Genomic DNA, 16,070 nt, shown 5'->3' with positions numbered 1-16,070 from the left:
AAAGATTGCGATCAAGTAGCACACCTAGGTTCCTAACTGATGGCGAAGAATTGACAGAGCAACCATCAAGTCTTAGACAGTGTTCTAGGTTATTACAAGCAGAGTTTTTAGGTCCCATAATTAACACCTCTGTTTTTTCAGAATTTAGCAGTAAGAAATTACTCGTCATCCAGTTTTTTATATCGACTATGCAATCCATTAGTTCTTCAAATTGGTGTGTTTCACCGGGCTGCGAAGAAATATAGAGCTGAGTATCATCAGCATAACAGTGAAAGCTAACACCATGTTTCCTGATGATATCCCCCAAGGGTAACATATAAAGCGTGAAGAGTAGCGGCCCTAGTACTGAGCCTTGAGGTACTCCATACTGCACTTGTGATCGATAGGATACATCTTCATTCACTGCTACGAACTGATGGCGGTCATATAAGTACGATTTAAACCATGCTAATGCACTTCCACTGATGCCAACAAAGTATTCAAGTCTATGCAAAAGAATGTTGTGGTCAATTGTGTCAAACGCAGCACTAAGATCCAATAAAACTAATAGAGAGATACACCCATGATCAGATGATAAGAGCAGATCATTTGTAACTCTAAGGAGAGCAGTCTCAGTACTATGATACGGTCTAAATCCTGACTGGAAATCCTCACATATACCATTTTTCTCTAAGAAGGAATATAATTGTGTGGATACCACCTTTTCTAGTATCTTGGACAGAAAAGGGAGATTCGAGATTGGTCTATAATTAACTAGTTCTTTGGGGTCAAGTTGTGGTTTTTTGATGAGAGGCTTAATAACAGCCAGTTTGAAGGTTTTGGGGACATGTCCTAATGACAATGAGGAATTAATAATAGTCAGAAGAGGATCTATGACTTCTGGAAGCACCTCTTTCAGGAGCTTAGATGGTATAGGGTCTAACATACATGTTGTTGGTTTAGATGATTTAACAAGTTTATACAATTCTTCCTCTCCTATAGTAGAGAATGAGTGTAACTGTTCCTCAGGGGGTCTATAGTGCACTGTCTGATGTGATACTGTAGCTGACGGCTGAATGGTTGCAATTTTATCTCTAATAGTATCGATTTTAGAAGTAAAGTAGTTCATAAAGTCATTACTGCTGTGGTGTTGGGAAATATCAACACTTGTTGAGGCTTTATTTTTCGTTAATTTAGCCACTGTATTGAAGAAATACCTGGGGTTATGTTTGTTTTCTTCTAAAAGAGAAGAAAAGTAATCAGATCTAGCAGTTTTTAATGCTTTTCTGTAGGATATGTTACTTTCCCGCCAAGCAATACGAAATACCTCTAGTTTTGTTTTCCTCCAGCTGCGCTCCATTTTTCGGGCTGCTCTCTTTAGGGTGCGAGTATGCTCATTATACCATGGTGTCAAACTGTTTTCCTTAACCTTCCTTAAGCGTAAAGGAGCAACTTTATTTAAAGTGCTAGAAAAGAGAGAGTCCATAGTTTCTGTTACATCATCAAGTTGTTCTGAGGTTTTGGATATGCTAAGGAATTTGGTTACATCAGGAAGATAACTTAAAAAGCAGTCTTTTGTGTTAGAAGTGATGGTTCTTCCATACTTGTAACAAGAAGTAGAATTTACAATTTTGGCTATATGAATTTTGCAAATAACTAAATAATGATCTGAGATATCATCACTTGGCTGAATAATTTCAACACCATCAACATCAATTCCATGTGACAGTATTAAATCTAGAGTATGATTTCGACAATGAGTAGGTCCTGAAACGTGTTGTCTAACACCAATAGAGTTCAGAATGTCTATAAATGCTGATCCCAATGCATCGTTTTCATTATCAACATGGATATTAAAATCACCAACTATTAAAACTTTATCTGCAGCCAGAACTAACTCGGATGTAAAATCACCAAACTCTTTAATAAAGTCTGTATGGTGCCCTGGTGGCCTGTATACAGTAGCCAGTACAAACATAACAGGGGATTTATCATTAACATTTGTTTCTTTGGATAATGTTATATGAAGTACCATTACTTCAAACGAGTTATACTTGAAGCCTGCCCTCCGCCTTTTAGACGTGGCTCATGTTTATAACAGTAATCTTGGGGGGTGGACTCATTTAAAATAACGTAATCATCAGGTTTTAGCCAGGTTTCTGTCAAACAGAGTACATCTATATTATGATCAGTGATTATATTATTTACAAAAAGTGTTTTCATAGAAAGGGATCTGATATTCAATAAGCCAAGCTTCATCATTTGTTTATCCATATTGCTTCTGTTTTTTATTTGTTGAACCTCAATTAAATTGTTAATCTTAACTTGGTTTGGACGTTTTTTGTTTTTTCTAGTTCGGGGAACAGACACAGTCTCTATAGTGTGATATCTAGGTGAAAAAGTCTCTATGTGCTGAGAATTAACTGACCTCTGTGACGTGAGGCAGCTAGCAGACGGTCGGTTTAGCCAGTCTGTCTGCTTCCTGACCTGGGCCCCAGTTAGTCAAGTATAAACACTAAGACTATTTGCCATATTTCTAGAGAGAAGAGTGGCGCCACCCCAGGAGGGATGAAGACCATCTCTTTTAAACAGGTCAGGTCTGCCCCAAAAGCTCGTCCAATTGTCTATGAAACCTATGTTATTCTGTGGGCACCACTTAGACATCCAGCCATTGAGTGATGACAATCTGCTATGCATCTCATCACCACGGTAAGCAGGGAGGGGACCAGAGCATATTACAGTGTCTGACATCGTGCTTGCAAGTTCACACACCTCTTTAATGTTATTTTTAGTGATCTCCGACTGGCGAAGTCGAACATCATTAGCGCCGGCATGAATAACAATCTTACTGTATTTACGTTTAGCATTAGCCAGCACTTTTAAATTTGCCAAGATGTCAGGAGCTCTGGCTCCCGGTAAACATTTGACTATGGTGGCTGGTGTCTCTATATTCACGTTCCGTACAATAGAATCACCAATAACTAGAGCACTTTCATCAGGTTTCTCAGTGGGTGCATCACTGAGTGGGGAGAACCTGTTTAATGTTTTGATCGGAACAGAAGAGCGGTGTTTTGCCCCACGACTACGCTGCCTCACTGTCACCCAGTTGCCCTGCTGCAGGGGCTCTGTTTCCGGAACCGAACAATGTACAGGAATCCCTGAGCTAGACGCATCCAAAGCCGTATCTAGAGCCCTAACATTCTTACTGTCCTCAATTAAAGTTTGGATGCGTGTCTCTAATTCTGAAATCTTCTCTGTCAGCCTAACTATTTCCCTGCATTTATCACATGTGAATCCCTCATCAGCGACAGAGATAGATAAACTGTACATGTGGCAAGAGGTGCAAGAAACAATGATAGGAGAAGCCATTACTCACTGTGCTTGATGAAATATTCTTGCTGCGGTTGTTTGATGAACTTGTGAAAAACTGGAGCGAGGGAGAGGAGAAAAGAAAACAGCGATAGGTTCGAATGAAAACGCTAATGACAAGCTAACGAGTGCTAACGCTTTGCAGGTGTGCTGCACTCACGGATATAAAACAAAAGTGAACGATCAAAGTTAATCTGATAAGATTGATCGATAATATCAGAAATATGGTGTGAATTAAGTTATATTTTACCACTTTAAAAAACAGAGAGTGATAGTAAGATAAAGATTCTAGAGAAAAAAATAAAATAAAAACAGCTACACGGAGCTACAATTTGCTACAGAAGGCCAACAGGAAGTAGAGAAAACACAACAAATCAAATGACACGGCCAGCGCTACTATTGGCTTAGTTCTCTAATTTTATAACATTTAGCCTACTGAAATTAAGGTACGAAAAGTATGTTGTTAACAAATAAAATATCAATATTTCCATTCCGAACTGCTTTCCACGTCGAAACATCCACGAACATAACCAGGTGAGCAGATCACTCTCTCACTATTTGATTCTAGTCTTTATCCACTCATCATCCTCCACCAATCAGAACACAGGAGAACTCTTTGACCACAGCTGCTGTGCGTCTAAAGCTCTTGCAGCAGCTCAACACTTTTCTCTGAGGTGGTCGGATCACATCAGATTGGGATTAATCTTGCAGATCATGATTATAACCAGTGTTGGGAAGGTTACTTTGGAAATGTAATAGGTTACAGATTACAAGTTACCCTGTTTAAAATGTAATAGTAGTGTAACTTTTTCAATTACTTTATTAAAGTAATGTAACTAATTACTTTTGAGTACTTTTTGATTACTTTTCTAAATTTGTGAAAATTAAAGAATAATAAATAAAAGCATATACATCAACTTAAATACAGTTATCTAATAAGCATGTGACGTATTCTGTGTACTAAACTCCTGAAACATTGGTGTTTTTTTAAACTGCTGTCTCTTTGTATATGATATGATGATAGTTTTCTCAAAATAAGTAAAATGCACATGAAGTGACACAGAGCAGTTCTAGAAATTATGTTTATGTGCTCGTGTACTCCTATATTGAGGCGGCAGAGGTTGAAAACACTGCGAGCTTCAGTAGGACTATGTGTAGTAAATGAAACCATGTCTTTGCCATTAATTTACAGGAGGGGCGGACTGGGAAAAAAATTCAGACTGGAAAATTCAAACTCATACGAACAAATTCATGGACAAAACTATTTTTTGTATGGACCTGACATAAAAAAGGTTTAAATCTTTAATTTGGGGACATGCAAAATAATTAAAAGTTCTCTCCTGAACTGCACCTTCACTTCCATTTTTCTCTTCAGTCTCTTTATTTTGCCCTGTTATCCATCTCTCTCATGACTTTAATACTCAAGATTGAACAAAACTATACTTTACAATACAATACTCTACAATACTACAATATCTTTATAGAAAAATCATAATACTGTACACGAGTCATGTTTTTCCCTTACAAAAGTTAAACATGCTTTTATTAGCCTATATAAAAGTAAAATAACATTTTTTTTTTTGCAAATGGATTTTTAAATAGATACATTTGTAAAATAATTTTACATTTTTCGTTACCACAGTTAACCAATAGTAACCATTTTCTCTGGATTTATAGTTAAATATTAAAATGTTAATTTTCGTAAGGGTTGTGTTGTTGTCTGTCGTAGCTCCCCCTAAACCTATTAAAAAAATCTGATTTTTTTTCAGCTAAATACCTACTGTAACATTACAACAGATAATAATGATGTCCTTTATATAGTATTTTGAGTGATGACTGATGAGCAGCGTGCTGCTGCTTGATTAAATAAATAAAAAAACAAAGACAAAAAAGCATCTTTACAGATGAAACTGACCTAAAACCCTGAACAGTAGTTCTGCTTCTCTGCTCCAGCAGTCCACTCTCTCTCTCTCTCTCTCTCTCTCTCTCTCTCTCTCTCTCTCTCTCTCTCTCTCTCTCTCTCTCACACTCTCTCTCTCTCTCTCTCTCTCTCTCTCTCTCTCTCTCTCTCACACTCTCTCTCTCTCTCTCTCTCTCTCTCTCTCTCTCTCTCTCCCTCCCTCTCTCTCTCTCTCTCTCTCTCTCGCATTGATTACTCTGAGTCTGATCCAAACCGTTTGGCGGAGGCGCGGAGAGCGCGCGCGTCATGACTAACACTTCATGACTTATTAGAGATTTAATTATCAAATGGCGGATTCGAAAATGATCGCTTTAGTACATTCGGCAGGCAATTATACAATAATGATATTAAATAGTGGGGCAAAATCGGCTGCCGGGCCACCGGGATTTCCACAGACACGCAGAATGTGCAAGTCATATATTGCATTTTTGGGGCTTATATTCACAGACACTAGTCCAAGTCATGTTTTGATTCAAGTGTACTGACCTACTTTTGATTTAGTCATCCAAAATGTGGCATATTCCGTCAGCCTTAGGCATTTCGTTTTTATGACTGGATTCTATAAACCAGACTGTGTTTCCACATCCCGGAAATTATTAGGGCGGTATGTCTCAGAATAGTCAGTGCAATTTGGGAAATAAATCAGTTAAATCTGTATGTGGATGTGTGTAAATATTCAAATGTAATCCCCTTTGTAATCGTTAAAAATTTCGTAAATAACTGTAATTTAATTACTCATTTTTTCTTAGTAACTGTAACTAATTACAGTTACAATAATTTTGTAATTAGATTACGTAACGCCGTTACATGTAACTAGTTACTCCCCAACACTGATTATATCTACTCTTCCTCTCCCTGCAGTTTGGTAATATAAAGATTCCTCCTTTGAACTCCCACCTCTTCTGTGGGTTTTATTGTTCTGGGTCTGAATTTGGGCTCCTGGGGTCTCAAAAAAGAAACATTCTCAATCTCCCAAGGTGAACGTTATGACAACACCAGTGTTGTGCTAGTTATTAAGAAATAGTAACTAGTTACAGTTACTAGTTACTTAATTCAAAAAGTAACTCAATTACTTTGTTGATTACTTACACCAAAAAGTAATGCAATACTGTTAAAAGTAACTTTTAAGTTACTTTTTCAAAGAACTTTCTTTAATGTTCCCATTAATGCGCTTTCATGCGTTATGGTCTATACAAACACAAAATAAAACAGAAAGTAATTTTTAAACACTATTTTGATTAAGACCAGCACAAACTGAATATTGTATATCACAAGGATTTCTGAAATAAATAACAAAACACCTGAATAATATATTCATAATCAAAAACTTAAGTGGCTTCTGCATCATAAAAGCTGTTGTGTTGAGCCCTTAAAAATGTTCCTTTCACAGCTTAAGTATGAAAATTATCAACAATGGACAACATAACACAAAACTTTTTGAAATAAATAAATGAAAGCAATCTGAATTATTCAGAATCAATTTCGAGAAACATACATACATATACATATGTGTATATATATATATATATATATATATATATATATATATATATATATATATATATATATATCAGTTTTTCAAATATTGTCCTCCTAACAAACCAGACATCACTGGAGAGATGATTTATTCAGATTTCAGATTATGCATAAATCTCAATTTCAAAAATCTTGTCCCTTATGACTGGTTTTGTGCTCTAGGGACACATTTCTAATGTTACAATAGATTTCTATTTCAAATAAATGCTGTTCTGCTGAACTTTCTGTTCATCTGTGAATCCTGATTGTTCATGTGAATCATATATTATATTGTATTATATTATATTATATTGTATGTATATTCAGGCGGCTCTGTACAGACTGAGCGGGGACTGGAACCCGCTGCACATCGACCCCAGCTTCGCTGCGATGGGAGGTAAACACTCTTTAACAGGAAGTGTGTCCTTTTGAGGATGTTACAATGTTACAGATTATATGCAGTCAACCAATGGGGTGAGTGTGTGGGCGGGACTATCCGTTTGACCGACCAATAACAGATCAGTCTGGAGACACAGAATTACAGACTTGTGTTTGAAGCTGTATCTTGACCTGATCCTCAGGGTTCGAGTCTCCCATCCTGCACGGCCTGTGTTCGTTTGGCTTCGCTCGGCACGTTCTGAAGCAGTACGCCGCTAACGACGTGTCCAGGTTCAAGGCCATCAAGGTAAGACTTTAACGACTGGGAATTAAACATGTTTACTGCATGATGAAGTCTGTTAGAATGAGCCTCAAAACAATAAATGAGCCACTTATATTTATATGATATGGTTTAGTTTAGCAATTTCACACCAGCAGCACTGTTTCACAGCCGAGAAACACACAGCGGTGATTCATTACTGAATGAATCTACAGCTTTGAACGAATCAAGTGAGTCGGTGATTCAGTGACTCGTTCATTACGGAATCATTTCTGAGTGATTTAATGACTCACTCGCTGCCACCTCCTGGCGCAGTTTCATATTTAAAGTATCATTTCAATATTATTTATAATTTTTATTATTTATGCAAAGGTTAATATAAAAAGTTGTAAAGATTCATTCTGTAATGTCTAGTCAATGCTTTTCTCATTTATCACAATAATAGTGATGTGTATTCTCAGTCCAAATTGATTGCACATCATCTAATGAATGAATTTCTGTTAATAACCCTGATCTGTGCTTCAGGTGCGTTTCGTGAAGCCAGTGTATCCGGGACAGTCTCTGCAGACGGAGATGTGGAAGAAGGGAACAGGGTTCACATCCAGTGCAAGGTGACGAAGCGTTCGGTGTGTGTGTGTGTGTGTGTTTAGTCCTTCAGTGTGTGTTCAGCGCTGATCTGTTCTGGCTCTAGGTGAAGGAGAGTGGAGACGTGGTGCTGTCTGGAGCGTATATAGATCTGCAGACGGATGTGTGTGTCAGCGCCGGGTCTCCGCAGGTCTGCACACACACACACACACACACACACACACACACATACACATCTGTTCGGATGGAGATCAGCAAAGACAGCAGAACCATCCGAGAGTGGAGTGAGCCAGACACTGCAGGATATCATTCATTCTCTTAACACAAGCAAAGATAACTGCCAAAGGGGCGAGGAATATAATTAACTATTAAGAGAATATATTTTTCTTACCACATCTGCAGATATTTTTGCAACAAAATAGTTTTTTTTTCTCCTATCACACAGTCACATGTGTTTTATGATGCACATTTAAGTGTTTCTATCGTCGTTTATGTGCATGTTTTCTTACCAGATCCTACTTTGTTGAATGCATACGTTTTTTATGCAATATGGGGTTGTTGTTGTTTTTTTTAAGTCATTTTACTTGTACAGTAAATTCATCCTGATTCAAGAATGTTTAGATATTTATATTAATGCTGTCAAACGGTTAATCACATTCAAAATAAGTTTTGGTTTACATATATGTGCGTGTACCGTGTATATTTATTATGCATATATAAATACACACACATGTATGTATATATTTAAGAAAAATGTTATGTATATATACTATTTATAAATAATATGAATACACATATTTATATGCATGTAAATATTTTAAGATATATACAGGCATGTGTGTATTTATATATGCATAATAAAAATACACGGTACACACACACACACACATATATAAACAAAAACTTTTATTTTGGAAGCGATTAATCGTTTGAAAGCATTAATATATACCAGAAAACAAGACAGAAATACTAAGGAAGAAAATCTCTGCATTAATCACTTAATCGTTTGATTCTGATTCATTCAGACATTTCTAATAATGTTGATACAAATGCTAATACTGCACTCATGTTTATAATAAAAGATGACATAATCATTCATAAAAAAAAAACTTTTAAACCCAGCAAAGAAATAATGGATGTTGCATTAATTTATTTTCTCATTACATACAGTCAAGTATATTACAGATCCCTTCATACTCGAGATAAAATTAGATTCATTGGCGTATATATTCAGATTTGAGAGGTTAAAGGGCAGAGAGCATGATCACTATACAGCGGATTCCTCACTGCTTCCTCACATCAGCAATAATCTGGGGAAGAAAAAATGATTACACTCTGTATTCCAGTGCTAATATATGAACATCATGAAACCAAGACATTTGCAGCAGATGCATAATGACCTCAGATATTAATTTTTATTATCTACTCAATATATTTATTTTTAGATTTTTATTGGTTAATTCTTAAAACGGGGGGAAAAAATTCTGCCAAAGGTGAAAACTATTGTTTTTCTTAGCCGCTGACAGATATTTGTTCTTGTTTTAAACATTAACTCATTTATATTTCAGTAAATGCTTCTCGATTTAAGGATGTTCAGATATTTGAGCTGGAAAACAAGAGGAAGAGCATCATTCTCTGCGGTGAAGAAGAACACCATGACCTTCATCAAATTAAAATCTCTCGTGTTTGTGTCTGAGTCGAACGGTGGCGGGTAAAAGAAAAGAGTAAAAAATAAACCCTGGACAATCTTCCTAAAATGTACGTCTGCAGGAGCCTCGATGATTATAAATATGCTTTATCTTTATCACAGTATTATTTCATCAAGCCTTGTGTTCAACTTCATATTTACACTGAAAATAAAAGTAGCTGTGATCTTATTCTAGTTAGCGGCTCTGAAATCGAGTGACAGTTGATTGGTTGATTCACAAATGTCTTCACACACGAAGTGCTTCATATTCAAACACAGTTTAGATTAACACTCATATAACTGTATTGTCTGTGTGAGAGGAATCAAACAATCAAATCCTGCGATCGTTTACTCTTCCTCAGCCTGAACAAGTGTTTTTTTTTCTGCTGAACACTAAAGATGTTTTTTTGAGAGCGAACAGTTGACGGCACCCATTAACTTCTATGCTACAGGAAGAAATACTATGGAAGGGAATGAATGAATGAATCAGAATGAATGAGCTTTATTGCCAGGTATGTTCACACATACGAGGAATTTGTTTTCGTGACAGAGCTCCGCAGTGCAACATAACAGCGACAGAACAAAAAACACAATAAGGAATAAAAAATACAAAAAAATACAAATAGGTGGGTAAGGATTGACAATATACAAATTGACAATGTATGGCAGGTATATTAAAAAGAGCATTTATGTATGTACATGTATATTATGTGGAAAAATTTTAACTGTACGCTAAGTATGTGTGTTGGATAAATAAGTGTATGTGTATATAAATATAAATATAAGTAGTATAGTCTGTTCCATGTATGTACATGTATATTATGTGCAAAAGATTTACGTGTACGCTAAGTATGTGTGTTGGATAAAAAGTGTAGTGTATATAAATATAAATAGTGTAGTGTGTCCCACAGTTATTATCAGCTGTTCATAAGATGGATTGCCTGAGGGAAGAAACTGTTCCTGTGTCTGGTCGTTCTGGTGCTCAGTGCTCTGTAGCGTCGACCAGATGGCAACAGTTCAAAGAGGGAGTGTGCTGGATGTGAGGGGTCCAGAGTGATTTTAACAGCCCTTTTGCTCACTCTGGATAAGTACAGTTCTTGAATAGATGGGAGGGTTGAACCGATGATTCGCTCAGCAGTCCGGACTACCCTCTGTAGTCTTCTGAGGTCCGATTTAGAAGCTGAGCTGAACCAGACAGTTACTGAAGTGCAGAGGATGGATTCGATGATGGTGGAGTAGAACTGTTTCAGCAGATCCTGTGGCAGGTTAAACTTCCTCAGCTGGCGAAGGAAGTACAACCTCTGCTGGGCCTTTTTCACAATGGAGTCAATGTGAATGTCCCACTTCAGGTCCTGAGAGATAGTGGTGCCCAGGAACCTGAATGACTCCACTGCAGTCACAGTGCTGTTCATGATGGTGAGTGGGGGGAGTGCAGGGGGGTTTCTCCTGAAGTCCACGATCATCTCCACTGTTTTGAGCGTGTTAAGCTCCAGGTTGTTGAGAGTGCACCAGACAGCCAGCTCTTTAACCTCCTGTCTGTAAGCAGACTCGTCACCGTCCTGAATGAGGCCGATGAGTGTGGTGTCATCTGCAAACTTCAGGAGCTTGACAGAGGGGTCCTTAGATGTGCAGTCATTAGTGTACAGGGAGAAGAGCAGTGGGGAGAGAACACAGCCCTGGGGAGCTCCGGTGCTGATTGTACGGGTGCTGGATGTGTATTTTCCCAGCCTCACTAGCTGCTGCCTGTCTGTCAGGAAGCTGTTGATCCACTGACAGACGGAGGTGGGCACGGAGAGCTGAGTTAGTTTGGGCAGGAGGAGGTTTGGGATGATCGTGTTAAAAGCCGAGCTGAAGTCCACAAACAGGATCCTCACATAGGTCCCCGGTCTGTCTAGGTGTTGCAGAACATAATGCAGTCCGATGTTTACTGCATCGTCCACAGACCTGTTTGCTCTGTAGGCAAACTGAAGAGGATCCAGCAAGGGTCCAGTGATGTCCTTCAGGTGGGCCAGCACCAGTTTTTCAAATGACTTCATGACTACAGACGTTAGAGCCACAGGCCTGTATTCATTTAATCCTGTAATTTTGGATTTCTTTGGGATGGGGATGATGGTGGAGCGTTTGAAGCATGAAGGGACTTCGCACAGCTCCAGCGATCTGTTGAAGATCTTTGTGAAGATGGGGGCCAGCTGGTCAGCACAGGATTTCAGACAGGCTGGTGTAACACAATCTGGGCCTGGTGCTTTTTTCCTTTTCTGCTTCCTGAAGACCTGGCGCACCGCATCCTCGCTGATCTGTATTGCAGGTGTGGGGGAGAGGGGGGATGCAGGAGGTGTGAATGGTGATGGGTACCATCAAGGGTACCATCAAGAGTTTGGTGTTTAAAGCATCATCTTTTTAGCATTCAGCAGAAGACAGAAACTCGTACAAAAAATATATAATTTTTACATTTTATTTTAAAAAATAAATATGTAAAATAAGCACACACAGTTAAACTTTTATTCCTAACTAGTAATTCCCAAAGCAACCAACTATGTGTCATTGTTGTTAACTAAGACTGAAACTACTAAAAACAGTTTTCTGTAATTGAAATAAAGCTAAAGTAAAATGATATAGATAAATCGTGTAAGCTACTACTAAATATTGTAGAAACTTAATTTTCTGTAAAGTTGATTTGCAATGATTTGTAAAGCAAAAAGCACTATAAATTAAATGAAAACAGTACTAAAATTAAAGTAGTAACTTTTTACAAAAAAGTTGAAATGCTAAAATTATTAAAACTGACATAAACATAAAGGCTAAAAAAATAAATTAATAAAACTAATTCCTAAACCTCAAACTGCAACCATGAGGCTAAAAGCTATGCTATGTGTGACTCTGAGTAAGTGCTGTAACAGTTTATAAAGACCTTGATGTTGTTTGGACGCCAGAACCGTGTGTGTGTGTGTGTGTGTGTGTGTGTGTGTGTGTGTGTGTGTGTCTCCTGTCCGTCCTGCAGTGAACAGTCCACCTGGATGTTCCCGTGTTTGGCTCCTGGGATGATCTGAATCCTCTCAAAGCCCCTCCCCAGGATGGCAATGAAGACCAGGAGTCAGAGACAAGTTCAATTAATAATAATAAATTTACTTATCAAAAAGCCCTGTCAGTGTTCACAATATTAATTTGATTTGACTTGACAGGTGTTCATAAGCAGCTCCATAGAGCTTATTACAATTGTGTTGTTTAAACATAATTTTTTTTCTGTGCTATTTCAATTAATTCAAGCCTCTTGTTACGGTATTCCTCCATTAAGGGGCTATTCCCAGGAGATCCACACGTTTTTGTTCAACTTATCTCTGTTCTACATAAACCAAACTATTGTGTCATTCAGACCTTGAGGAGCCACAAAGTCTTACGGCTGCTTTAGCTTTTGCTCTATATTACAGAAACAGGATTCACTCCTCTGTTTCCCACCAGGCTTCTTTATGTGAGGTGCTCTCTGGAGAATTTGGTTCGTGACTTCAAGTCTAAAATATTTACCTTTACCATTCAAGCAACAAAGTGTTAACTTGTTCAAATTTAGACCCTCATTTAAATTTAGGCATGGATTTTAAATTTCACAAATCCAATCATATAAACACTGTTAAACATATTAATCCAGAGAGTGATTTAAATCAGCATTATTAAAGACAGAACAAGTCATTATTAGCAGTAGCGGACAGAGCTGGATAACCAATCCACTTAAAGCTCGTCCCATGTTCAGCATTGTCTTTTCATTAGTTTGACTCAGAATTATTGACTTCTGTAAAGTAATTTCACTTAACACATCTGTGATAATAAAACACTCATTCCAGAGGTTAGTGACTCAATATAGACAGAGCAGAAACAGAATCGTCCTCCAAAATATACAGTAGTCATCCTCATGCGTGCACATACTTAACATAAATATTTAACAGCTCATATTCAAGGTTTGCTTTTTGGTTTAATTAAACTTAAACATTGTCTGTGCATTTTACCTAGTTTGTACTTATAGTCTCTAATCTCCAAGTTTGTCTGTTCATTAATGATTTTTATTTAGAGTAAAATCAGCTGGTTGTTTTGGTCTATAATCATTGCTCTGTTCTGGTTCCTCTTTCTCAGCAGCTCCATCCCTGCCTCCACTCAAGCTCTCTCTCTCTCTCTCTCTCTCTCTCTCTCTCTTACTGTGCACAAAATTAGTTATTGATTTATTTGACAGTTTTCACCAAACTTAAACTTAGACTATAATATCAAATTCATTACAACATATAACCCTTAATCATTCAAATAGGTTAAAATTTTCAAAGTTTCTATATCTCAAATCTCAGTTTAGACTGTTTAAAATACATGATGCTAGGAACATTTCTTTAAAATTATTTTACCTTACATGCTTAATTCCCTTAACCTTTGTTATCTAAACCATCTCTTGATTCAGCAAAAGCAGTCCTCATTTCTAGCCACCACCATATCTTGTAATCATCTTATGCCATGCCTAATGACCTGCATGAGTAAAGACTAGGATATAGACATATTAGTTCAATATCATTTTAGCCTCATAAGAAATTTGGTCTCAAAATAATGGCTGTCATCACATGGTCTCAGATGGTTCTTGACAGCCCACTGCCATTAACTCTTTATAAATAAGCCTCTTTTCCTGTGTTAAGATCAGAAACTCCTGTGGTGAAAGGTCACTTAGAGTCAAGGAGGTCGACGAGAAGAAGACTCCGAGTTATTTAGAGGACTACGAATAGTTAGAAGTGAGTTCCCCAGCCACAGGGCAAGAATGTGTCCTGGAACTCACTGGGACGGAGGTAGTCCACCCGAAGTCCCTAGTTTATATTGTAAATGCACAAATGTTATGGTTTTGTGTTGTTACCTTATATATATATTTATATATATAAACGGGGTAAAATGTACAATAGTTGTAAAACATGTGATATATTGTAAAGAGTAATGTAGATAACTATTTGAAGCTATTGTTATCTGGGGAAAGGGGATGTAGTAAATGGGATGCATTTGACAAAGTTGTCCAGTAGAGGGCGGCATGCAGGGCCGGATTAACCATAAGGGCAACTGGGCAATTGCCCAGGGGCCCAAGACCTCTAAAGGGCCCAGGGCAGCAAGGGCACGAGCAAAATACTGTATCTGGTAATCTCCTGCTTTATATTAAACAAACTGTCAACACGGGCTTCTGCGCTGCACAGAGAGACGCTGCGCTGCCTATGACTTTGAACGTGAGTTGAGAGCGGTTGAGAGTCAGTCTCATGCGGAATGACCAATGAAGAGAGGGCCTCAAGTTAAGACCCTCTCCTCATTGGTCAGTCCGCATGAGGTGTGTCAAATGTTACGCCGAGCGGGTTACGTCAGGCGTTGCTACAACAGATAAAAATCTGACATGGAGAAGCTAAGTGGGAGCGCGAAGCGGAAATTAAAAAAGGAAAAGGACATCAGAAACGCAGAAAATTTTAAGTATATACCTAAAATAGGTCATTTCTTCACTCCTGTTAATGTTGCCGACAGTTCTGTTAAGTCAGCTTCCGTCAACGATGAGGACAGCTCAGCTAGCCAGGACTTTTCTTCAAGATGCCAATTGAAAGCAAACATGCACTCCCTAATTATTTAGGATTAAAATTGTGTGTTTTGCCAGGTTTTGAAGTATTTATTTTTATCTTTCTATTTTAGCTATTGGACATAAACTTGTTAGTGGCCTTGATTTGGAAGATGTTATACACCAGTTTGCACAGTCAAAGTCCAGAAAAAAGCCATTGTAAGATGTGTTTGCCAAATGAAGGCATTTCAAATTCAAACATGCACTTCCTCATTATTTAGGACTAAAATTGTGTGTTTTGCCAGATTATGTAGCATTTATTTCTGTCTTGTCTTCTTAGGATAAAAATGTTTATGAGCAGATAACAGTGATACTGCATTTTATTTATTTATTTTTTTCCTTGAGGTGTCAGCTTTATTAAAATGCTGTATATTGTTGTGGAGGGAAAACTGGCAGATTTCAAATTGTTTGTGTTGGACTAATAACTTGATTGCCTTGTTGAATTCTGAGGAGACAGGGTCACCCTGTCAGGGTGATTTCTGCTTAAAATGAGCTGAGGACCAAAATGTTTCTTGATGTGTTGTCTGTGGTCTTCTGTTATAGCTATATCAATTCAATACATTTCTATTGGGAATAAATGTTGTTAAATAAACAATGGTTTGAAAGTGGTTGCTTATTTATTCATTTTTGTGAAAATGGAGGATATTTCCCTCCCTCTCAATGTAGTGGGTCAATTTTACCAGATTATACAGATGCTGATGTGTTTTGTTTT

The 16,070-nt window shown here is 37.6% G+C and overlaps 1 protein-coding gene and 3 long non-coding RNA genes across 4 annotated transcripts in view; 2 read left to right on the top strand and 2 right to left on the bottom strand.

Annotated features, from left to right (window-relative positions):
• The window catches only part of LOC132104829 (uncharacterized), a 163,301-nt gene that overhangs the window by 107,208 nt on the left and 40,023 nt on the right, over positions 1 to 16,070 (bottom strand). The window lies entirely within an intron of this gene.
• Positions 7,147 to 8,299, top strand: LOC132103886 (uncharacterized). Its single transcript, XR_009423481.1, has 3 exons — positions 7,147 to 7,220; positions 7,405 to 7,508; positions 8,007 to 8,299. It is a non-coding gene; the product is annotated as an uncharacterized LOC132103886 (long non-coding RNA).
• LOC132103889 (uncharacterized) lies at positions 9,197 to 12,827 on the bottom strand. Its single transcript, XR_009423484.1, has 2 exons — positions 12,764 to 12,827; positions 9,197 to 9,376 (listed from the first exon to the last, which is right to left on the bottom strand). It is a non-coding gene; the product is annotated as an uncharacterized LOC132103889 (long non-coding RNA).
• LOC132103884 (uncharacterized) lies at positions 9,370 to 12,815 on the top strand. The gene is made up of 3 exons (XR_009423479.1): positions 9,370 to 9,750; positions 12,370 to 12,719; positions 12,752 to 12,815. It is a non-coding gene; the product is annotated as an uncharacterized LOC132103884 (long non-coding RNA).

This window comes from Carassius carassius, chromosome 25 (genome assembly GCF_963082965.1).
Source record: "Carassius carassius chromosome 25, fCarCar2.1, whole genome shotgun sequence".
In the NCBI taxonomy this organism is placed as follows: Eukaryota; Metazoa; Chordata; class Actinopteri; order Cypriniformes; family Cyprinidae; genus Carassius; species Carassius carassius.
The sequence above is the reverse complement of the archived record's forward strand: the minus strand, read 5'-3'. Positions and strand labels throughout refer to the sequence as shown.